This window comes from Podarcis liolepis (assembly GCF_965112155.1).
Source record: "Podarcis liolepis genome assembly, chromosome: 4".
Taxonomy (NCBI): domain Eukaryota; kingdom Metazoa; phylum Chordata; class Lepidosauria; order Squamata; family Lacertidae; genus Podarcis; species Podarcis liolepis.
Genome location: NC_139558.1, coordinates 90,881,692 through 90,908,100, shown reverse-complemented (window position 1 = coordinate 90,908,100; position 26,409 = coordinate 90,881,692). Strand labels below are relative to the sequence as shown.

At 44.4% G+C, this 26,409-nt stretch overlaps 1 protein-coding gene across 1 annotated transcript in view; it reads left to right on the top strand.

Moving 5' to 3' along the window:
- The first annotated feature begins 8,506 nt into the window (after positions 1-8,506).
- Positions 8,507-26,409, top strand: part of LOC310705371 (uncharacterized protein) — a 44,759-nt gene continuing 26,856 nt past the window's right edge. Inside the window, exon 1 of the mRNA XM_083500066.1 lies at positions 8,507-8,760. The gene's annotated coding sequence lies outside the window, so the exon portion shown is untranslated. The remainder of the gene's footprint in view (positions 8,761-26,409) is intronic.

Sequence of the window (26,409 nt, the reverse complement as noted above, 5' to 3'; positions counted from 1 at the left end):
GTCGCAACCATGCCCCAAATTGTTTGTTCAGAAATTCTCCGCCCCTATCTGTTTGCAGCTGCACAACAGGCCGAGCGAAGAGCTTTTCAGCTTGGGCAACCCATTCTCTGAATGTGGGGAAACACTCAGATTTCTGCTTTAACAAAAACAGCCAACTAAAACGTGATTTGTCATCTATTACCAGAAAAGCATATCTGGCGCCCCCTTCAGTCTTCTGTGGAAAAGGGCCTATCACGTCACAATGGACAAGTTCTAAAACCTCTTTAGATATCTGTCACTTTTAGAAGCCACAGGCTTCCTCTTAGATTTGGCCATTTTACATACATTGCAATCTAGGAAACAGTTACAGCTATTTACTTTTAGGTTCTTGCACACCTTTTGCATTTCTGAGAGCACACGGAAATTGGCGTGACCCAGTTTTCTGTGCAGTTGATGTACACACCCCTTATGAACTGGCAAATTATCCTGAACCACTTGGGCTGCTTTAACTGGCTTGTCCTGCATTACATATAACCCATTTTCCAACTTTGCATGGCCACATACCTGAGTTCCGTTCTTTATCAGACAGCCATCCTGCGTGAACTTAACACTATACCCTGCATTAATCAAACAGCTTACAGACAGCAAACAATAGTCCAAACTGCTGACAAACAGAGTCTCTGGTAGAGTAGTGTTCAAGCACTGCAGGAAACATGTTCCCTGGCCATCAATCTTGCTTCTACGACCATCAGCAAGATAGATTGAGTCTTTTCCATCAGCTGGCTTCTCCAGGGTCTTAAAGTCCTCCCGACTATTGCAGATAATCCTGCTGCTGCCAGAGTCCAGCAACCATGTTCCCCGAGGTATCTTTCTCTCCTCCCGAGAAAATGCAGACACAAACTGAGCAGAACGCGTGTTCTTCTTCCCTGAAGAGAACCCCTTCTGCTTACGTTTCTGCGTTGATTGCTGTCTCTGCTCCACGTCGTCTCCTGGAAGTCTTGCCCTGCATTGACGTTGGAGATGCCCGGGTTGGTTGCATCTATAGCATCTCCTCACCGCCATGGCCAAGTCCAAACCTTGGCATTGCTCCATTGGCAGATTGTGCTGCTGGCCCCCTTTGCTGTAACTCCTCCGCTCTTGGAGTTCAGCCTGTCTATCTGACCTTCTTTCTGCTTCTTTGGTCAATCTGCCAACCACATACTCAAGGGTCAGATCTCGGGGACGCATACTCTCCATGCTGTTAATTACGGGCAACCAGCTTTCAGGCAAACTTGAAAGGATAATGTAGGTTTGGTCAGTCTCATCATAACGCTTACCTCTCTGTTGTAGTTGAAGAAACAGAGATTTCAGCGTTTGAAGATGAGTTGCCAAACTCTCACCTTCTTTCATAACAGTCCTGAACAGCCTTCTGGTCAGAGAAATTATAGTTCCAGCAGTTTCTCTGACATGCATTGCCCTTAATAAATTCCAGCACTCAAACGCTGTGCTGGCATTTGCTACATGCAATAACTGAGAGTTGCTCAAACACAGCATAATTTGGGCACGGGCCCTTTCATCTAGCCGTTTTTTCTCAGCAGAGTCAGTTCTCAAAACCTCAGTTTCAACACAGTCCCATAGTCCATCTCTCCTTAACAACTGCTGCATTTTAATTGACCAACTCAGCCAGTTGTTCTCTGAGAGAAGTTCAAAAGGGATGCCTCCCCCAATATTTACAACTTGGGAAGACTGGAAATCTGCCATCTCTGCTGCTGCTTGCTGAGCCCCTTCTGTAGGGTCTCCAGCAATCTCTCCTGACTCTCTCTTTAGAGTCCAACTAGATGGTCCTGGCTGGCACTCACCGGCTTCTAGCTGCTGCCTCTGTTGACCCTCAGGTCCCGCCTGGCTCTGCAACTGGTGTAGCCGCTCTGTGAGTCGCCTACTGTGGTCCTCTAGCAGTTCAAACTGTTCCAGTAGCCGACGCTGAGTGCTTTCCTGATCCTCAGATCCTAGCCGCTCCAGCGTCACTGCAGACAGTTACAGCTTGCCACCAACTGCTCCAACGCACAGCCACTGGCTCCATACACCACCAGGACTCACCAGCTCCTTGCTGAAATGCTGTTAGTCGTTTTGCACTCTGCACATGCTCAGAAACACTGGGCCCATAACCTGTCAGTGTTTGCAGAAAAGCAAAAAAAAAGAAGGAAAGGGTTCTGACCTCCCTTTATCTTCTCAGTCTCCTTGTTGAAACAAAAAGAGTCCACGGGAATATCCTTGCAGAGTTTTATTAAAAGTCTTTGTGCAAAACACGACTGAATACACACCAGCACCAACCAACCCAAACACCAGCCAACAGGACACCAGCCAACACCCAAACCAACAGTTCTCACCTATATATACAGCCTGCTGCAAGCCGCTGAGTCATGCTGACCCAGCTTTATTCACATTAAAGAAACAGCGGCCATTTTAGCCGTGACATGTCCAACCATCTCGTCCTCTGTCGTCCCCTTCTCCTTGTGCCCTCCATCTTTCCCAACATCAGGGTCTTTTCCAGGGAGTCCTCTCTTCTCATGAGGTGGCCAAAGTATGAGATCAGCTTCAGGATCTGTCCTTCCTGTGAGCACTCAGGGCCGATTTCCTTCAGAATGGATAGGTTTGATCTTCTTGCAGTCCATGGGACTCTCAAGAGTCTCCTCCAGCACCATAATTCAAAAGCATCAATTCTTCGGCAATCAGCCTTCTTTACGGTCCAGCTCTCACTTCCATACATCACTACTGGGAAAACCATAGCTTTAACTATACAGACCTTTGTTGGCAAGGTGATGTCTCTGCTTTTTAAGATGCTGTCTAGGTTTGTCATTGCTTTTGTGCTAAGAAGCAGGAATCTTTTAATTTCGTTACTGCTTTCACCATCTGCAGTGATCATGGAGCCCAAGAAAGTAAAATCTCTCAGTGCCTCCATTTCTTCCCCTTCTATTTGCCAGGAGGTGATGGGCCCAGTGGCCATGATCTTAGTTTTTTTGATGCTGAGCTTCAGACTTACTGCTAGGGATGGGGAAATCTGTCAGTTTCAGTTTCTTCCCATTTCTCATTTTTTTCTCCAGCCTGAAGCTCAGTTCTCCACATTTCCATATCAGTTTGCGGTCTTCTATTCTTTAAGTCATCATGAAAAGTCACCAGCATTTGAGTGTGAATTTCTCCTAATAGTCACATTTATGCAAAGTGATTTCCTCTAATAAAATGTATTTGTTTATGCTAATATACGCACTTATATGCATACTTTATGCTAGTTATGTGCATTTTGTACACATAACTGCATTGCAAAAAATAGAGAGGTGTGAATTGAGGTCCATATTTTCATAGAATCATAGAACTGTAGAGTTGGAAGGTCATCTAGTTCATGTGTTTTGGTTCTCATGTTTTCTGGAAAATGTGGATTATAGTTAAGTTTGCCTTTAAATGTGAACTGAGTCAAATGTCTCCTCCATCCCTAACTACTGCCTAGGTTTTTCTCCTGGAGGTCTCTGTTCCTTTGCAAACAAAAAACCCCCTGCAACTCCCCTCCTTTACTCAAGTTTAGCTCAGGCACATCTAGCCGCCAGAAGATTATGCAGTACCAGGGAGGTGGTTTTACAGTTCAAAAAGCTCCATACTGCCTTATTCAAGGATGTGATGGGTGGAAGGTCTGTGCATGCAAGCTAACTTGTAACATCTTCCTATAAAAGCACATCCCTGCAAAATCATCCACCTCTCCCCCTAGGAGCTTCAGTGACGCTCCACATAAAAGGAGGCTTTCTTTTGAAAAGCAAAGGGCTTACAAATGAGCCCTGACTGCAAAGCCCTCCTCTCCAGAGGGTGAAAATTGCCAAAGCTCCGCCCTCTCAGGAACTGCAGTCATTTTCTCATCCCCTTCTTGATCGGAGGATAATTACATACCTGTCACCCCACCTACTGAATTTAGAAGTTGCGGATTTCCACTACCGCCACCACCCCAAGCAACCTAGCATTTTAGTTCTCTTCCAATTGTTAAATAGTGCTGACTGGTACTTTTTAATTAAGATCTGACAGCTGGAATTTGCATTCAAAAAGGCAGCAGAAGGCCCCGGTATTAGGCTGTCTGTTATCTTCCTCCCTGTGCGCACATTCCATATATTCGACAAGCCTTGTTTTCCAACACACTTTTCGACAGCATCTGAAGACTATGCCGGCTTACTTCTCCAAGACCATTTTGAAATCAGCACACACACACACACACACACACATAATGCCTTGATGTTCAGCTAATTTTTTTCAGCATGCTGAAAAAAAATCCATATTATTTTATATATATATATATATATATATATATATATATATATATATATATATATATATGCAGGTTTTGGTGTCTTCGGGTGTCTTCCCGTGTAAGAGTTGGGGTGTCTAGGCGACGTTTCGACGAGGTCTCACTCGTCATCTTCAGGCTGGTGCTTTCGGCTTCTTGTTACTGGAACAGAGCAGGATCTCAGTGTTTGAGTTCCTATAAATACTGTTGAGGGGGTGTGGTGTATAGCCTCCGACGTTCTATAAAAAAACAGATCCCACCACCTATCTGGAAAAAACCACCAAATCCAAAATAAAAGCCTCTCCTATCAGTGAAGAAATCCAGCTAAGAATCATCCCCAGAGAAAAATCATCCAGATGCCCCAAACTCTACGGTCTCCCCAAGATACACAAAGAAGGAACACCACTCAGACCAATAGTCAGCTCCATAGGCTCACCTCTACAAAATCTCGCTAAATTTCTCGCTAAGCAACTTCAGCCCTATGCAGAATCCATCGCTTCACACGTTACTAACTCCTTCCAGTTCATAGAAACAATAAAGAAGCAAAACCTACATCCCGATGACCTACTTGTGAGCTTCGATGTTGTATCTCTCTTCACACAAGTGCCCATTAATGAAGCCTTGACAGCCATTCAAAACAAATACAATCCCCCCGAATACATCCTGGACCTGACCAACCACTGCCTAACCAACACGTACTTCATCCACAATGGACAAAGATACAAACAGATAGAAGGAGCACCTATGGGATCACCCATCTCACCGGTCATCGCAAATTTGTACATGGAACACTTTGAAACCAATGCTTTAGACAAGTCAGAACACAAACCCAAACTTTGGCTCAGATATGTTGACGACACCTTTGTAATTTGGCCACACGGGAAAGAAAAACTAGATAGCTTCCTCACACATCTCAACAGCCTACACCCCAAAATACAATTCACTATGGAAATAGAAGCCAACAACCAACTTCCCTTCCTTGACGTCCTAATCTACAAAAAACCTGATGGCTCCCTAGGACACACTATCTACCGGAAAAAAACACACACCAACCGCTACTTACATGCACAATCACACCACCACCCTGCACAAATAAACTCCGTAGCCAAGACTCTCATCTCCAGAACCAAACACCTGGCTGACAAAGACCACTTGACAACTGAGTTACAGAATCTCTCAAATGTGTTAATCGCCAATGGATACCAGCAAAACAGGGTTACGAAGCTAATCCAAAAAGAAACACCCCCCAAAAACCAAGACACAGAAGAAAACAATGGCATGGCCCTCCTTCCTTATATCAAGGGCACTACAGATAAAATTAGCAAAATCCTCCATAAACACAATATCAAAACAGCCTTTTGCACCAACCAAAAAATAGCCAATATCCTCAGAAACCCCAAAGATAAAATCCAGTTGGAAAACCAAGGGGTCTATGAAATACCCTGCAAAGTCTGCCCAGCCACGTACATTGGACAAACAAACAGACGAATAAATGCACGTATCGCAGAACACAAGAATGCCGTCAAAAAAGAAGAAAAAACTTCCTCTCTTTTCCAACACATGAAAGAAACAGGACACGAAATTAATTTTGCAGATTCCAAATTGCTCTTTAACATGGAACATCACCACAAGAGAATAATCATGGAAGCCATCGAGATAGAGAAACACCCTCACAACATGAACAAGCGTGACGACACGTCCCGCCTGCCAGACATCTGGAAATTAGCCCTCCCCACAAAAACCGACACCAGAACCAGAGGCACACAGAACGCCATCACCAATCAACCACACCAGACCCAAACCCAGACCCTCTCCACAGATAAATTACAGACACCATCCAGTAGCCAAACCATAGTGGCACCTCCAGATGCTGCACCCCCCTGCAATCCCTACACAGATCTGGCTGGCACAGGGCACAAAACCACAGCTCGCCCCTATACACGAAGCCAAGCCAGAGCACAACTAAGTGCAGTACAGCCATCTTCTCAGAAAAACTCTTCACAAGCTCAAGAGGTCAAGACACGAAAGCTTTAGCAACTAATCCACACTTAATGACCCTCCTAAGTGGTACTCAGAATATCACTCTAGAAATCACTCAAGATATCCCTCAAGTAATTAAGGAACAAAAGAAGAAAAGGCACACTAACCTGGGAACTTCCTCTCTGCCCAGAACGTCGGAGGCTATACACCACACCCCCTCAACAGTATTTATAGGAACTCAAACACTGAGATCCTGCTCTGTTCCAGTAACAAGAAGCCGAAAGCACCAGCCTGAAGATGACGAGTGAGACCTCGTCGAAACGTCGCCTAGACACCCCAACTCTTACACGGGAAGACACCCGAAGACACCAAAACCTGCATTCCTGTACCCGTGAAAATCTACGAAAGCATATATATATATATATAGTTCTTGTCTACTTAATTCCTACCTGCCTGCTTGCCGGGGGGAAAAAAGAACTTGCTACCAACTGAATTGACTGTTTGTTGCAACTCTGCTATGTACCCGTATATTGGGCTGGTATGATTAAGGCCTCTTGGTTGTTGAAGTTGATGCCTGTCATGTTTACCTGCAGAAGCAAGGTGCTGGCAGATTATTTAGGTGGAAATTGGGTTTCTCTTGGCTGTGAACACCAGAACTTTGAAAACCAGCTGGGTCTCTGAGAGCATGAAGTGCATACCAGGTTTAGTATGGCTACAGTCACACCAAACATTCAGAGCACTATTATACCACTTTCAAAGGGACGCAGGTGGCGCTGTGGTCTAAACCACTAAGTCTCTTGGGCTTGCCAATCAGAAGGTCAGTGGTTCGAATCCCCACGATGGGGTGAGCTCCTGTTCCTTGGTCCCGGCTCCTGTCAACCTAGCAGTTCGGAAGCATGCCAAAAAAGTGCAAGTAGATAAATAGGTACCGCTCCGGTGGGAAGGTAAACGGCATTTCCGTGCACTGCTCTGGTTTGCCAGAAGCGGCTTAGTCATGCTGGCCACATGACCTGGAAAAACTGTCTGCGGACGAACGCCGGCTCCCTCGGCTTGTAAAGCAAGATGAGCGCCGCAACCCCAGAGTTCTCTGCGACTGGACGTAACTGTCAGGGGTCCTTTACCTTTACCTTTAATATCACTTTGAACAGTCACGGCTTTCCCCAAAGCATCCTGGGAAGTGTCGTTTGGTAAGGGTGCTCTTAAGAGACCTGCATTTCCTGCCCCCACCCACACGCACACATGGGATTGCCATTGGTCTGAGTTTCCTGTTCTCCTAATGTGACGAATTGTCTGAAGAAAGACAGGATGAACCAAAAAATGAACCAACATTGTTTTAGATTTGGTGCAGCATCCAGTGAAGGATTTCAGGACAGGGACTTCACACTGTGCAATGGAACTTCCAATCCCTCCCTCCCTCGCTCCCCACCCCAACCCAAATTAGCTTTCATGGCAGATTGTGGGGGGAGACGGGGAGAGGAGAGGGGGGCCAGTTCTATTGCTGAACCAGAAGTCCTTGACCTATTCAAACTATTTTGCTGGACGCTGCCCTCTGGTTTGCTTTTTTTCAAAGCAGTGCATACAGACTGCAACCCTGACCATGTCTTCTCAGAAATAAGTGCCACTGAATTCAGGGGAGCTTACTCCAAGTTATTTGGGGCCAGGATTTCAGCCTTAGTTGGTTTCCAGTTATATTCCCCAAACTGCTTTGATGGGGTAAGCAGGGGTGGGCTCCCTGCTCCTTACTTGGGGACCCCCTTACTTGTTTGGGGGAGTGGTTCTTGAAGGCCCAGCTCTGGGGCTAACATGCCTGCCCCCTAGCCAGATTGGCAAGTATTGCTCATGGGTATTGCTCCATGCCATCATTTGTGTAAACCGCTTAGAGATTTGTGATGATTAATTGGTCTATGATTCCACTAAGTAAATATAAATAAATCTGAATAAATAGTAGGCCTGAGCTTGCCTTCCACAAATGGCCCAAGATGGAGTGAAGGCCCTGTGAGGAGAGGTCGCAGTGTATGTGAATTTTTCATTTAGCGAAAAGGCACATAAGAGGCAACATGATAGACGTTTATAAAATTATTCATGGAGAAAGGAGATAGAGAAGGGGAGGGGGAATTATCCTTCTCTCATAACACCAGAGTTTGTGGACATTCAATGAAGCTGAGTGTTGGAAGATTGAGGACAAATAAAAGTTAGTTCTTCTTGCAGTTCATAGTTAAACCAAGGAACTCACTCCCAGAAGAAGAAGAAGAGGAGGAGGAGGAGTTTGGATTTGATATCCCGCTTTATCACTACCCTAAGGAGTCTCAAAGCGGCTAACATTCTCCTTTCCCTTCTTCCCCCACAACAAACACTCTGTGAGGTGAGTGGGGCTGAGAGACTTCAAAGAAGTGTGACTAGCCCAAGGTCACCCAGCAGCTGCATGTGGAGGAGCGGGGAAGCGAACCCGGTTCACCAGATTACGAGACTACCGCTCTTAACCACTACACCACACAGAGGAAGTGATAGCTTTAAAAGAGGATAGCACAAATTCATGGAGGAAAGGGCTGTTGATGGCTACAAGCTGTTGGAGGCAGCAGTGCTTCTGAGGGAAATCACAGAAGGCGAAAGTGCTCTTATGCTTGGGTCCTGCTTGTGGGTTTCTAACAGGTATATGACTGTGATAGCAGAATGTTGGACTAGATGGGCTGTAGGCCTGATCCAGCAGGGCTTTTCTTATGATCTATGGGATTTTCAGAAAAGGAGGCTGCAGAATCCGAAGCCCTCATAGAATAAAAGGAAGGACACTCACAATCACCGCTTGACCACCTTGAATGTAAGGCAAACACCACAAAAAACCCTACAACCTACCCATGGGTTTTTCACTAAAACCTCCTCTTTCTTTTGACAATTTCCTCATTAATTGATAGAGAATGATTTCTTTAAAAAAAAAAAGGGAGAAAATATCAGTGGAGCAGTCACTGAAAGGTAAAGGCTGGAGGATGCAAATTTGCAGTTCGGGGTAGAAAAAAATGCCTCTAACTTTTGATAAAGACTGAAACACCGGAACCGTTGCCTGAGATTTTGTACTCACAAACTGCAGGATTGTGGTTGATTGCTGATCTGAGATGCCTGAAGAGCACTTGGGAAGCACACGGCAAATGAGTTCAGGGGAAAGAGCTACGTAAATTCCCACAGGACTTCAAAACAACCCAGGAGCCAAATTGCGCAGATTGAAAAGATACTGCCAAAAAGCGGGGGGTGGGGGGAGAGAGAGAGAGAGAGAGAGAATAAAAATGCTTAGGTCCAGATTGCTGAAGTCAAAATGACTTTCATTGATTTCGCCTGGATGGAAAAGAGAGCAGCAGGGGACCGCGTCCAGCTATTCAGAATTATAAAGGCGATCAGCGAGGACCCATCTCTGTCCTTCTTTTTAACTCTGCCTGGAACACCGGAACAACAGGACACTCAATTAAAGGAAAGGGCAGCCAATTTAGAACAAATGCCATCTTATGCAGCCTGGAGTCAACCTCAGGAATTTACTTGTAGAGGAGATCATTAAGTCAAATATTGTGGGCAGGGTATCTCTCCCCCCCCCCCCCAAAAAAAAAGAAGGTTGGGAAATTTTAGAGCTATTAGAAATGCAGTCTGTGTTTACTGACCAAAAATATTATTAGTAAATAACAGGCACCAGGACAATAGTATCATAATCATCAACAACAATGTCCTTTTTAATTAAAAGTAAAGTAAGTAAGTGGGGCGTGGGTGGCGCTGTGGGTTAAACCACAGAGCCTAGGACTTGCCGATCAGAAGGTCGGTGGTTCGAATCCCCACGCCAGGGTGAGCTCCCATTGCTCGGTCCCTGCTCCTGCCAACCTAGCAGTTCAAAAGCACGTCAAAGTGCAAGTAGATCAATAGGTACCTCTCCGGTGGAAAGGCAAACGGCATTTTCGTGCACTGCTCTGGTTCGCCAGAAGCAGCTTAGTCATGCTGGCCTCATGACCTGGAAGCTGTATGCCGGCTCCCTCGGCCAATAAAGCGAGATGAGCGCTGCAACCCCAGAGTCGTCTGTGACTGGACCTAATGGTCAGGGGTCCCTTTACCTTTACCTGTAAGTAAGTAAGTAAGTAAAATGGCATGATAGAGGTGTATAAATTTATACACAGTGTGGAGAAAGTGGATAGAGAAATGTGTTTCTCTGTCTCTCGAAATATTAGAACTTGGAGATAGCCAAAGAACATCCGAAGATTCGGGACAGAGAGAATAAAGTATTTATTCAACAAGTGGTGGTTAGTTAATCTATAAGATTGAATGCTTTAAGAGTTGTGGTGGCCATCAACTTGGATGGCTTTAAAAGAGAATTAGACAAATTAATAGAGGATGAGGCTACAAGCCATGACATCTACAATATCTTCTGACTCCATTGATGAAGGCAGTATACCTCTGAATACCAGTTGCTGGAAACTGCAGAAGGAGTGGGTGCTGTTGCTCTCAGATCCTCCTTGCTAATTTCCCAAGGGGAACCGGTTGGCCACTGTGAGAACAGAGTGCTGGACTAGATGGCCGTTGGCCCTTGGCTCTTCTCATGTTCTTACCCACTCGCTGGATCATCACCTTGTCTTAATAATATCCCAGGCTGCAGGTTGTTGGTCAGATTTCTGGAACAGATATCGGATGCCCCTTTCTATTGTGAACAACAATGTTCACAAATCATTGACAGATGACAAAAACAACCATTGCATTGTTTGGCATCTGTGTTGAGGATGTCAAACTCCAGTGGGATGAAGGATCAAATTCCCCACCTGCATCTGCCTGGAAGCTATTCCCTTTTCATCAGAAAAAATGTAAATTCTGTCTGAATCCAACACAAAACCATCAATTCCATCTCAACGGAATGCTAAAATTGGAAAACATAATGACTGTTCCTGCTGTTCCAGCAAGCTATCTGTCAGTCTTCCATCGCTAACACCGCAGTGTAGGTGTATGTATCAGGCTGGCTGTTCAAAACCTTTTTAATATGGGTCCCACCGACAATTACCCTGGGTAAACAAGAGACGGGGAGTTTATTTCAGGAGTGATGAGAATGAAGCCACAGTAAACGAAGGCAGCCACATATCCTACCTAAAAGAGGACAGTCCTCTAGTGCAAGGACTACAGCTCCACTCATCTCTAACCATTGACCATCATCCTGAAAACAAGGAACCATAAGAAGGGAGAGGAACTTTGCCCATCAATAGCTAGTACCTGGACAGCAGACTGAGCAGGCATGCAGGTCACCTCCACGGTGATAGGTATTGCATTTGTATTTAAATTTAAATTATAGCAATTATTTCTCAATTTGCATATATGCATGTAATTAAGCACTTGCAAATGTTATGCAAAGCTGTGACCTCCTTTGTCCTCTTTTAAAATATGCACTTCGTCTTTTCTTGGGCAATGCATAAGTAGCTACCCAAAAGTAAACTGACATCTGAGGTGAACACAAATTGAACTAGTAATCTCTTAAAACACGTTCTCACAAAATTAATCCCCTCTGTGCTCTCCCAACTGCCAACTGACAAAAGGATCTATCACTCACTCATTCTATCTTCCCTTCAGTTCCCCCCTTACCTTAACATTTCATACCCCAAGCAATCTCCTCTCTCCCTCCCATCCAAACACAACACCTGAAAACATGTTACAGATAGGTAGCCGTGTTGGTCTGACATAGTCAAAATAAAAAAATTCCTTCCAGTAGCACCTTAAAGACCAACTAAGTTAGTTCTAGGTATGAGCTTTCGTGTGCATGCACACTTCTTCAGATACACTGAAACAGAAGTTGCCAGATCCTTCTATATAGTGAGAAGGTGGGGAGGGGTATTACTCAGAAGGGTGGTGGGAATACAATGGACTGTTTGGTATGTTTGGGATGGTAGCTAGAGGCATGTAGATATGTTTGTCAGTCAGTTGGTTTACGGTATAAGGTGGTGTCTATGCGCTCATCCTGTATTTTTATAGTAGTGTCCAAAAAATGTATTTCTTGCATAGATTGATTCTCACCCCTTGCCTTTTCCTGTAAGACCTATTGCAGTCGTTAAGAGTTAAGAGTCGTCAACAGGCTCATCTCAGCTATCTGCCAATCACCCATTCCCACCACCCTTCTGAGTAATACCCCTCCCCACCTTCTCACTATATAGAAGGATCTGGCAACTTCTGTTTCAGTGTATCTGAAGAAGTGTGCATGCACACGAAAGCTCATACCAAGAACTAACTTAGTTGGTCTTTAAGGTGCTACTGGAAGGAATTTTTTTATTTTGACCTGAAAACATGGTTAATTACTATCTAGAAGTAGATATAGCAGGTATCATGCCCATGAATAGTTTATTCTTTCTAACTTCCAATATGCCATAAGCATGCATTTCCACTTCCTCCAAAAGCCAGCAATGAAAAAAGAGGATGGAATTTGTTTTAACTTTTTGGAAGTTACTAGAAAGCTGCCCTTTTCCATACAAAGTGCCAGGAAGCACCTTATACACCTATCTTCTGCCACCGGCACTCTGTCTCCTTGCAAGAAAATTCTGTGCTTTGAGGGTGTTGTCAAAAATCTCCTTAGCACCCCCAGTCAGCTGATCTCAAGGTCTATTTCCTCTATTCACTAGATGTTATCAAGATCTACAGCCATTCAGTCAGAATCTTTGGTGTGAAGATGCTGGTTTTTGGACTACAGTACTTGTTCCTGTTCCTAGACTGATGCTTTGAATCTTGACCTTTGCCTATCTTGGATCATGCACAAGCTTTTGAGACAACTGGATTGATAGCCAACATCTTCACACACGTACACACCCTTTCTTCCAGACAGGAGGACAGGAGGACATGGGCTTTCTCAACAAAAATAGTCCAAAGGTTTGTATAAAGCAGGAATGGGGAACATGTGACTCTCCATACGTTGTTGGACTACACCTCGCATCATTGTTGACCATTGCTGATGAGAGATGGTTGGAGTTGGAGTCCAACAACATACTGAGGACCACAGGTTCCCCATCTCTGATGCAAACTGTTACAGCAGGAGCCACTGATCATACTGAGGAGCTCAAAAGAGCTCCATCAATATGTTCCTCAAACCTTATGTTTGATGCCGCAGATCTCAACCAATGACTTCATCCCATGTATCACATTATCCAACAGCTTCCACTTCTTTCTAGTCCAGCTACGTCCCCCACACCACCTTCATCTCCATGGTCCCGCTTTCCCCCTGTCAATTGCAAACAGACATTTTCTAATATTAGAATTTAGGGTCAACCAATGCAGTAGACCTGCAGTAGACTAAGGCCACAGTCTTTCTTCTCACAAGTTGTGTTGATGTCTACTGACTTATATCACATGAAAACAGGAATGGCCACATTCTGGAGAGTAAGTTAATCCATGATGATTAGTACCAGGATATTGAAATGGAATCTCCAGTTTCAGAGTCCAGACACAATGTATCTCTAAATTTTAACTGGTGGGTGAGGGGACCGCCTTTCTTGTTCCCTTTCTAGATGCTTCCCACTGGCCACACTTGGAACGTACATGATGGAGTAGATGTATTTTAGATTTGTTGCTTTGGGGCTCCTACCTTTTACGTCTCATAGGAAAGCTTTATTTAGTCCAACCATAGTAAAGAGATGCTCAGATCTAAACTGGAGACCCATGGTGCACAAATACAGGAAGAGGCATTAAAACAAAAACAAAAAACCATGATACCAATGAGACCAAGGCAAGCCTTTTATCTTCCACAATACCTGTCCAACGAGTGTGATAAATGGATGTTCTATTGTATAAATATGTCAGTCAATGCCTCACCCACATGTTATAAAGACTAAAAAGGATGGGGATGGTGTTAGTAGCGTTGTTGTTACATTTTCCCAACAAGTCAATCACCAAAAAGAGATGTCCTCTAAAATACCCAGGGGCCTTTACCATTCTCCTCCGCATATAATAGCTAGAAAAAGTTGGGAGCCTTGCTGTCGAATACAAGACTGCTAAAAACTCGAGGGTTACAATCAAGGCCTGGTCTACACAAACAGTGGGTTTGTTTATTTATTGACTGCACTTAAACAAAGATACAGGAAGGTATACACGGAAACACATCCTCTCAATAAGCTCAACAGAGGTATTGATAAAAGCATCAGTAGAAATACTGGTTGATAAAAGAAGTCCGCATTTCAAAGGCTTGTCTGAATAACAGTTTTCAGGAGACTTCTAAGGGAAGATAGGGATGATTCCCAAGGAACTGGCAGGGAGGTATGATAGCCATCTTCAAAGGGGCTGCCACATGGAAGATGTAGCAAGCTTGTTTTCTGCTGTTCCCGAGGTGCAGGACCCAAACCACTGGATTCAAATTACAGTCGTACCTCGGTTTAAGAACAGCCCTGTTTACGAACAATTCGGTTTACAAACTCCGCAAAACCGGAAGTAGTGTTTGCGAACTTTACCTCGGTCTAAGAACGGAATCCTAATGGTGAAAGGGCACCGGCGGCGGGAGGCCTCATTAGGGAAAGCACGCCTTGGTTTAAGAATGGTTTCAGTTTAAGAAGGGACTTCCAGAATGGATTAAGTTCGTAAACCGAGGTACCACTATACAAGAAAAGACACTCCAGCTAAACATTAGGAATTTGGATTTGATATCCCGCTTTATCACTACCCTAAGGAGTCTCAAAGCAGCTAACAATCTCCTTTCCCTTCCTCCCCCCACAACAAACACTCTGTGAGGTGAGTGAGGCTGAGAGACTTCAGAGAAGTGCGACTAACCCAAGGTCACCCAGCAGCTGCATGTGGAGGAGCGGGGAAGCGAACCCAGTTCACCAGATTACAAGTCCACCACTCTTAACCACTACACCACACTGGCTCGACGATAAGAGCTATTTGACAGTGTCATGAACTGTCTGGGGAAAGAGGTCAACTCACCTTCATTGGAGGACTTTAAACAGAGGTCGTACGACCATCTGTCAGAGATTCTTTAGTTATGTTTCCTGCATTGCAGGCTGCTGGACTACAATTCTATGATTCCATTGGGCAGGACCAGACCTCTGGAACATAGGGAATCACCAGACATACCCCTTCAGAAGATCTTGGTGAGATATATATGAGAATTCTAATGCTAATGCTAACAGATGAGATTAAGGATGTTCATTGAACTCTAATGGCAACTATCAAATATATTCAAACATTAGCAGATACTAAACACTACCATATGTCATCTATCAAATATGCTCAAATACTAATTAACATTGCATGTCAGCTATCAAGTACTGTCAAATACAGCTATCAAAGGTTGAAGTGTACCTTAGTCAAATACAATTATCTAACATTCAGCGAATGTTAAAAGAATATCTGAAGAATATTCACTATCAAAATTTGCAGGGGAGAAATTTCAGATTGGGGGGGTGGAGCAAATTTAGCTCTACTCAAAAAATATGAATATTTTAATATGTCAGTTTTTCTTTTAAAAAATGGAAAGAATTTGGGTTGTTTTCTGGGCCAATCTGAGGCTCAGAAAACAACCCCATTCACAGCAGCCCTCTCCATCTCCCACAACTCCCATACTGGAGGTAGAACACAGCCATTGATAGCTTTATCCTCTATCAGAGGCAATTGGGCTCAATCTCAGCCAACAATGCTACACCAGAATTCATGCACCACCACAAAATCCAGAGCAAGAGAATAGCATGCCATCTTTAAATGTGCATGGATGGCCAAGATAGAGGTGACCGTGACCTTGGTCCTCTCGGATTTCACCAAAGAACTTTTTCACTCACATCTAATCTCAACAACACCTGCACGAAATCACTCCATGTTGATTTGCTGCAATCACATAGGACTTCAAGAACCCTCAGAATGTCTCGTTTTTCAATACGTCAAGTGGGAGGGAAGGATTGGCTTCAAATATCGGCTCTGAAATAACAAGCCCAAACAGTTGTCCATAGAAAACCACGCTCAGTGCCTTCTGTGGTACCTTGGCGTGTGCGTATTTTTACGAAGAGGACAGCAAGAGCACCTGGTGAATACCTCTTGTGGGGAATGTGTTTTTACTCTCTTTTATTGCATCAGTTTCTAGCCACACTTGAAACAGTACAACACGATGCCACATCAAATAATAATAATAATAATAATAATAATAATAATAATAATAATAATACAGTGGTACCTTGGGTTACATACGCTTCAGGTTACATATGCTTCAGGTTACAGACTCCGCTAACCCAGAAATAGTACCTTGGGTTAAGAACTTTGCTTCAGGATGAGAACAGAAATCATGCTTCGGCGGCACGGCAGCAGCAGGAGGTCCCATTAGCTAAAGTGGTGCTTCAGGTTAAGAACAGTTTCAGGTTAAGAACGAATTAAGTACTTAACCCAAGGTACCACTGTAATAATAATAATAATAATACAGTGGTACCTCAGGTTAAGTACTTAATTCGTTCCGGAGGTCCATACTTAACCTGAAACTGTTCTTAACCTGAAGCACCACTTTAGCTAATGGGGCTCTTGCTGCCGCTGTGCCACCGGAGCACGATTTCTGTTCTCATCCTGAAGCAAAGTTCTTAACCTGAAGCACTATTTCTGGTTTAGCGGAGTCTGTAACCTGAAGCATATGTAACCTGAAGCGTATGTAACCCGAGGTACCACTGTAAGTGTGTCCAGATTCCACCTGACTGCCTAAAGCTGTAGACTTTTCTATTATTACTCCAGTAATTATCACACTTGGGGCCATTCTTTTCCTTAGAAATCTTCTAAGAACAGAAAGGTTGTTCAAAACCTGCAAAAAGGAGAGAAATGCTTCACTTCGGTGGCTTTCAAATGTCAAAGATGACACCACATGTACAGCAGAACAGAGAATGAAATTCACCACTTCCCTCTTGACCATGGCTGGTTCTAGGCACATCAAAGAAGCGTTTCAGTTAAATGCATTGTAAACTTTGTATGAGAAATCGGGTTGGCAAAACAGAACTCCACAGCATCATCTGGTGTCACAATGTTATAATGCATATACAACACACATAAAGCGCTTTTGCTTTGTCAGTGTAGCTGAGTCCCCAAAACCAAAATGGACTTTATTTATTTATTTTGCTTTCTTTGGAAAACTTGTCTCTACTCAATGACTCGGTCTGCTCTTAGCCATGCAACCTCATGGCTATCCATTCTTCTGAATTTCATAATTATGTTTAAGTCCTCCCAGTGGTGGAGCAATAAAACTGCTAGCACATTTGCAATGCTAAGCAGGGTGCAGTATGTTTTCAAATTGGATGGGGGACCGCATGTTGAGATTCCTGCATTACAGGGGGTTGGACTAGATGACCACTTCCAACTCTACAATTCTATTATTGTAAGTGAGGTAAATTATATTATGCATAAGTGAATTCAAGAAGCACATTAAAAACTGTGAGGAAAAACTCATTCTATAACCTTGCCCTATAAAAAAAATCTCACTGTTTTAGAATTATAAACCACCTCTAGGTTTTTTGCCAAGCTTTCTCTTACTTCCTTGTAAGTAGCAATTTATGGGAATTGGGGTCCCCTAATGACTCTCAGTGCCCTCAGCACACCACAGTTCCCACAAGTCTTTGAGGGAAGCCATGACTGAAACTGAATGATACTGTTTTAAATGTACAGTGCAGATGGAGGCTCCTTGCTAATCAAATTCCGTGTAGATCAGTGGTAAGGTAAAGGTAAAGGGACCCCTGACCATTAGGTCCAGTCGTGGCCGACTCTGGGGTTGTGGCACTCATTTCGCTTTATTGGCCAAGGGAGCCGGCGTACAGCTTCCAGGTCATATGGCCAGCATGACTAAGCCGCTTCTGGTGAACCAGAGCAGTGCACGGAAACACCGTTTACCTTCCCACCAGAGTGGTACCTATTTATCTACTTGCACTTTGACGTGCTTTCAAACTGCTAGGTTGGCAGGAGCAGGGACCAGGCAACAGGAGCTCACCCCGTCACGGGGATTCGAACCGCTGACCTTCTGATCGGCAAGTCCTAGGCTCTGTGGTTTAACCCACAGCGCCACCCACATCCCTCGTAGATCAGTGGTGGGGAACCTCAAATCTGTGACTCAAATGTGGCCATCCAGACTTCTCTTTATGACGCTTGGGAAAATTCCTCAAATGTCACCACTTTCCTCAGACCACACCCCTAAATGGCCTTGCTCCACACCTTCCTTTAATGTGTCACCTCAGCTTGCCCAAATGGAGGACAGAAATGTTAAGGAATGCAGTTAATGGGTTAATTCTCCATGAGTCAGCAGAGATCACTCATTCTTCACAATGCACCTGCAGGCATCTTGCGACTCTCTTATCATTATTACTGGGCAGTTTTGGGAAGCAACTTTGTGCACAAAAGGGCTCAGGTTACAGCATAATGTGTGGGTTGTGGGAGGAGATCACAGAAATTGTTGAAGGCTGTCTATTAGAACGGTGGGTTTTAGTGGAGACTTTTTGAAGAGATCATCTGAGGAAGAAGTTGGAAAATCGCTACACTTCAGGACTCTGAGAACCTCTATCAGTTGCAGGACTTTGCAGGCAACGGAACTCAGGACTTGGCTGTGGACTTGAACACAGCAAGGACTTTGAAGCAAAGAGCCCTCTCCAGGCTCAGAGAGAGAAGACTATCTTTAACATCTGTAAATGGTATGTGCATGTATAACGGTGTATGTTGGTGTTGGCTAAATAAAGACATCTCTGCTGAATGGCTGTGGTGACTTAACTGCTTGACTGAGCTGCTGCAATGCGTACACCCAGAAACCCCAACAAGAGAGGGATATGTGTGAGTGGGTTAAGAAACTAGCCAATGGTATAAGGCTAACATTCATATTCATTCCACCACCCAGTTTTGCATCTGGCCCCACCCACCAATGCATAAGGTTATCCATGTAGGAATGTGAACAAGGTTCCATAGCCTGGAGCAAGGACACATGTTGTTGTTGTTTAGTCGTGTCCGACTCTTTGTGACCCCATGGACCAGAGCACGCCAGGCCCTCTTTTCTTTCACTGCCTCCTGCAGTTTGGTCAAACTCATGTTTGTATCTTTGAGAACACTGTCCAACCATCTCGTCCTCTGTTGCCCCCTTCTCCTTGTGCCCTCAATCTTTCCCAACATCAGGGTCTTTTCCAGGGAGTCTTCTCTTCTCATGAGGTGGTCAAAGTACTGGAGCCTCAGTTTTATGATCTGTCCTTCCAGTGAGTACTCAGGGCTGATTTCCTTCAGAATGGATAGATCCCCTTCATGGATCACTTCCTTGCCATGGCGAAGGGGCTTGAATAACTCAGAGAAGCTATGAACTATGCCGTGCAGGGCACCCAAGATGGGCAGGTCATAGTGGAGAGTTTTGATCAAACGTGATCCACCTGGAGCAGGAACTGGCAAGCCACTCCAGTATCCCTGCCAAGAAAACTCCATGGACAAAGAAGGACACATGCTCTGATTCAATATGTGAAGGTCAGTTCATCTTTTTCTGCTCCTAGTAGATGTAGGACAGATTGTTAATATATTTTGTTCCTTCTGCAACTCAAATAGGTACAGTTTTGTTTGTTATTATTTTTCAAAAGGAAGTATCCATTGGGGCATAGCTTGCAACAAATGGAATGATATACCCCGAAGCAATGGATGTGTTGTAACAAATTTTTCCAAATGCCAACACTACCAAGGGATGCCCCTTTCATTTTTACTTAAACAAATCCATCCGTCAGTGACATGAAAAGAGCAAATAATGGCCGATGCGGAGCAAATGCATTAGACAAACTCACTCTCACAACCTCCCTGCCTAAGTACCTTTGGAAGTCCAGGGGGACTGTTTCGCAGATGGCAAATTGTCTGACATGGATGCAAACTGACAAGGGTTTGCAACCTTCAATTATTACACAGAATCATTCTCAATTTAATGTAGGGACTGCAGACCCAGGAACTTCGCTTTAGATTATTATTCATTAGAGGGCTACTTGTCAGCTTCGGGGCAGGAAATGCTGGCAAGATTGCAAAAGGCCCTTTAACAACTGCTGGTTTGAAGATCAGGAGACAAGAAAACCAGGAGCTCAGGTGCCCTTGCTTTTTCAGGTGAAGGGGTTAATCAGCCCCTGAATCCATTCATGCAAAAACAAAAAAGCTACCCAGAGTGCTCTTTCATCTCTGTATTTGGATCTCATCTGTAGACTGGGAATTTTGAATCAGATTTTAAGGAGAATGCACAGAGACCAATAAGGTTCCATGTCAGCTTTGGTGTAGATCGGATTTAGGTGCCTTGTTATGCTGTGTAAAGCTAGGCATGCCCAGAGACCTCAGGCATAGGAAACAAAAACCTCAGTGCCCACGATGTTGTGAAACGCTGGTGAGTCATGCATCCTTTTTCCAGGCTTCTGAATTATTTGTTAAGAAAGAGGTTGTGCATCACTCTCACGGGAAAATGTATATAAACCTGGTGTTGCAGCCCTTTGGTGATGTCATCTGAACCGATAAGGCTCAGCTGAACCATTTTGGTCCAGAAAATTGGAATAATGAGAGATGGCAGGTTTCAGGAAGCAGGAAAAATAGGGGAGTAGCCCCCATCTCACCATTCCTCAGACTGGGAAGGCAGAGGTCATTCAGTCTGTTAATACTTCTGTACTGTGCAAACTTTCTTTCACTTGGGTGCATTTAAAATGTTCTACAGTGGAATAAGGAATTAAAAACTGGATGGATTGGGCTGGAGCAATAATCATTCAGTCTACAGGAAACCAGGCAGAAAAACAGATCATAAGGATCATAAGGCTCATTCAGAACCATCCACTTAAGCTATCTAATAACTGTTGGATTGGCAGGCATTGGGCGCCCTAAGACTCATGTAGGTGTCATTGGTAGTAAGGTCCAAAACAACCATTTGGAATGCATTCTGCTTTTGATGCCACTGTAGAACTTAAATAGGGCCTACATATGAAATATGGAGGGGGGAATCATGCTCATAGGCCAGTCTCATGTAGCAGTTTTCCCATATAAGGGTCTCAGAACTGATCATATTATTTGAGTCTATGCATGTTGCGTTGGATGTGTTCAGGCCCTGTTGGAATATTATTCCAACTCCCTCACACAGCTACAATTTCCAGAGTTTCCTGTGAAGACAGATAGATCATTAGAGTATTCTGGAGGATGCAGCTCTGTGAAGAATCATAGAATTATAGAGTTGGAATAGACCACAAGGGCCATCGAGTCCAACCCCCTGCCAAGGGGGTCTCCTACTCAGCGCTCTTAAACTACAGCTCCCAGAATTCTTTGCAGGAGCCATGACTGTGTTAAGTGGTATAATACAGTCACACCTCGGGTTAAGACTCTTCAGGTTGCGCATTTTTGGGTTGTGCACCGCTCCGAACCTGGAAGTACCAGAACAGGTTAATTCTGGGTTTCGGTGCTTGCACATGCGCAGAACAACTAAATCGCGCTTTGCGCATCCGCAGAAGTGCCGAATCGCGACCGTGCGTGTACAGACGTGGCGCTGCGGGTTGCGAACATACCTCCCACACGGATCACGTTCGCAATCTGAGCGTCCACTGTACTACTTTAAATGTATGCATGGTGTGTATGTGACCATCTTTTGCCCTTGCTCTTAATGCTACTCCCAACTTTATGCAGGAGAGTCATCACAGCCATATCATCCAATCCGGAGAGCCAGTGAGGTGTAGTGGTTAAGAGCAATAGACTCGTAATCTGGTGAACCGGGTTCGCGTCTCCGCTCCTCCACATGCAGCTGCTGGGTGACCTTGGGCTAGCCACACTTCCTTGAAGTCTCTCAGCCCCACTCACCTCACAGAGTGTTTGTTGTGGGGGAGGAAGGGAAAGGAGAATGTTAGCCGCTTTGAGACTCCTTCAGGTAGTGATAAAGTGGGAGATCAAATCCAAACTCTTCTTCTTCTTCTTCATTTAAGAGTGTGCATGACAGATATAGTTTGGCAAACCTTCAGATTTTTGGAAGCGGTGCTCTTTTCCATGGGCAATCCTAGGTGCATGTATTGAAGCACTGGCGGAGGAAGAGGCATGTGGGAGGAGCACACCACTCTGGGCAGTGCGATCCCGGCGGGTGCCATTGTGATTGTCCCCCCCGCGCGCACGCACGCTGGGTGCCATGCCCCTACAGGTGGCGCTCCATGCCCCCGGGACATGCGCCAGCCCCGTCCCCACCTGCTCTCCACACACACACACACACACACACACACACCCAGTGCCAGAGCATGAAGCTCCGCCACTGTACTGAATATCTGCAAACAAAAGGCAACTCAACACTTCATAGTTTTGCAGGAACTTTTGGAGAGCCCTATTTTCTTTGTTGAAGGATCGGGGTGGGTGTGATTTGATTCAGCAGCGCACAACAGGTGTGCAACGTTAGCCAGAGTTTTGTGAATCCAATCAAAATTAGCCTGGAGAAATTGGGCTGTGATTGAGCTATCTTTGTGCGATGAATTAAAACTGTGCTGGTTGCAGCTAGCATCCTTTTTTATTTTTTGCCATTTGAGTTTAATCTCAGGGCTTCACAAAAGGAATATTCCTGACTGCTAGCAGAGAAACAACAAAACTAACAGCAGGTGTTTCTAAATAGATGGCACTCGCAGGCAGCCAAGCTGCCTCCAGGGACGCAGGAATGTGCCTCCGAACAAAGGCCAGGATAAATCTCAAGACCAACTGCAGGGAAGAGCGAAGTATTCAAAGGCAAATGGCATTGAAGTAGGTCATTATCCCTATTGCTTTTTATGCAGTGGTTTTTTAGCGTGGACTCAGATGACCGCCTTTCTGTGCTGTACGCTTGGCTTTGCAGTTCACTAAAGCTGTAACAAATCTGATCCTTTAAATTCTCCACAGAGTAAAACATCAAATATTCTCACAGTGTTCTCAGGGTCTGTGGGGAAGGACTGCAGCTCAGTGAAGGTGCGTCTGCTTAGTATGCAGAAAGTATTAAGTTCAGTCCCTGGCACTTCCAGGTAGGGCTGTGAGAGACCCTTGCCTGGAAGCCAGGAGCGTAAAGTGTGCTGTGTGAAATGAACCAATTGAGTATTGACTGTGTGAAATGACTAATTGACTCCATAAAAAGCCACATCCTGTGATTCTAGTAAAGGTAAAGGGACCCCTGACCATTAGGTCCAGTCGCAGACCACTCTGGGGTTGCGGCGCTCATCTCGCTTTATTGGCCAAGGGAGCCGGCGTACAGCTTCCGGGTCATGTGGCCAGCATGACTAAGCCGCTTCTGGCGAACCAGAGCAGCACATGGAAACACTGCTTATCTTCCTGCTGGAGTGGTCCCTATTTATCTACTTGCACTTTGACGTGCTTTCAAACTGTTAGGTTGGCAGGAGCAGAGACTGTAGCAACGGGAGCTCACCCTGTCGTGGGATGCGAACCGCTGACCTTCTGATCGGCAAGTCCTAGGCTCTGTGATTTAACCCACAGTGCCACCCGCGTCCCTTTCCTGTGATTCTAACCTGTACCAAATGTTCTCCTGCAAGGAAGATATCATTCTTTCTTTCTATATATAGTTCTTTATTGGGTTTTATATATTACAAAAGATAGTTATATTACAAATAAATAAGCTACCCAAAACCCCAACCAACCTGTTTTAAAAACAGACCCCCCCCACTGCAATTCAAGGTGCAATATAAAATGGAACAATACAATTAATATAAACTTAATATGCTGTCAAAAGCAGTGTCTGTCTGTTATAGGAATTGCTTTCCCTTTCTGTTACTTTTTTTTACAAAATACCTGGCAAAATTTAAAATTAACAAAAAAATCTGATAGGATTCAGGATAGCCACACTGATTTATATTGTATAGGGACCAGCCTGCTGTGCTCCTGTGCATCTAAAAGTAAGGGAAACCAAATGGCTGCAAACTGATCTGTTTTTCATTGCCCCCAATAAGGATACCCTGAGACTGTTCTTTAATGTGGACCTATATAAGTGCTCAAGCCACATCAAAAGTTTCTACAATTTGTTATCCATGCATCAAAGAGTGTTGACATGTTGTATTTAACTAAGTCCATTGATTTATATGGATCTACTCTGAGTATGAGTTAATCAAATTCAGCCTGCGCAATATCCCACCGGAACAGGAGTAATAGTCACAGTGACAGCAAGATCTCTCTCATTGCCATGGCCTCCTCTGGCTGTTCTTTCTTTTGTACCATTTCCTCCCGATTTCTGTTTTCCCACTTCTTCCCAGGTTAGGTGTGTGAGTGAGCCCAATCCAATCAGAGATCCCACAATTCCAATCAGATTTGACTTCATAATGACATCACTGAGAGTGGAAATATGGTGAGTCAGGGCAATGTAAATGAATGAGCTCATTAATTATTATTATTATTATTATTATTATTATTATTATTATTATTATTATTATTTGTACCCCGCCCTCCCCAATTGGAGCCGGGCTCAGAGCAGCTAACATCATATAAATTGAAATGCATCCCAAAATTAATTCAAATAAATTAAAGTTAAAGTTAAAACTGGACAAATAACAATTCTCAAGTTAAAATTGAAAGCGGTTAATACTCGCCAGGACCAACTGTTTCCACTGATATTATAAGGACCTGTGAGCGGGAAACCTCCTTCATGCTTGCACTTGGTGGACCACAAATTATATTGACAAAACTGCAAAAAAAATGAGAAGTTTGAAAAAAAAATGCAAATACATTCAGGTCAGCTGTCATCTTTACACGAAGCCTAAATTGATATTTTAGGTACTGTATTTCCCACCCATTATGACAAACAATCTTATGGATTAAAGGTAAGACAGTTCATGCTTCTGCATAGAAAATTAGTAGGACTAAGCACACAATACACTTGAACAGATGTGATTTGTGTGTGTGTGTGTGTGTGTGGCTTTATTCAGCTAACTCATCCAGTCAGCACATGCTTTTCCACTTGCACACTTTCCCCCTGCTCCTCTGTTGAGGCATGCACCATACACCCCTCCCCATGAACTTGAGAGGGTTGAGGGAACCCCTTGAACAGATTGTGGGTTTGCACATACAGGGAGGATAGCGGGAAAGTCTATTGCGCAAGCAGAAATTCTTGTGTGGGTGGGTCATTGTCTCAGCACTACACCAGAGACAACTCATAATCTCCCTCCCTCTTTCGCAATCCTCAGCCCTCTCTTTCCCCTTCAGTAGCTGAGAAAGCCTAGCCAAAGACTTGCTCAAGACAAGCCTGGTGTTGCTAAGGAGTGACAAGTCACTTTGTGTCATTTTCTTGTATTCTTTTAATCTGTTGTAAGCAAACTCGCATATCAGTTGATCAAAGAAGGGCATATTTATAAATCTTAAAATGAATAGATAGGCACTAGACACCAGGGGTAGGGGAACCCTTAGCACAGGTGGCACTATGATTTAAACCACTGAGCCTCTTGGGCTTGCCGATCGGAAGGTTGGCAGTTTGAATCCCTGCGACGGAGTGAACTCCCGTTGCTCTGTCCCAGCTCCTGCCAAGCTAGCAGTTCGAAAGCGCACTAGTGTGAGTAGATAAATAGGTACCACTGCGGTGGGAAGGTAAACCGCATTTCTGTGCGCTCTGGCACTCATCACTGTCCTCCATGCTCCAGTAGCGGAAAGCTGTCTGTGGACAAACGGCGTCTCCCACGGCTTGAAAGCGAGATGAACGCCACAACCCCATAGTCGCCTTTGACTGGACTTAACTGTCCAGGGGCCCTTTACCTTAGTCTTCCAGGTAATGTTAAACTCCAACCAGCCCCATCCAACATGGCCAGTGGAAATGGTAGATCAGCAACATCTGGAATACCGCAGATTACCCACCAGACTCTGGGAAGCAAGTGATTAAGAAAGCTATTGCTGCCCTCTCTTGCTTTTGGGATTTCCGGAGCATCTGACTGGCCACTGTGTGCAATGGGATGCTGGACTAGATAGGTATTTTGTCTGCTATAGCAAGGCTCTTTTGTTCTCTCCTCCCCCCCTTTTTTTTTCTCCCCGTGGACCACTTGAAAATTGCTTAGCGTCTTGGTGGACCACTTATTGTTATTTCCTGCCTATTGTAGCAATTGTAATAGGCTGTGCTGGATGCCGTATGATTTTTAATCGTCTTTTTATTGCTTCTTTCATTTCTTACATATGGCATTACGATTTGAATTCCATAGAATTTAAACTGCAATGCAATAAAATGTGACTTAAGAAATACAAGAAGCAATAAAAAGACA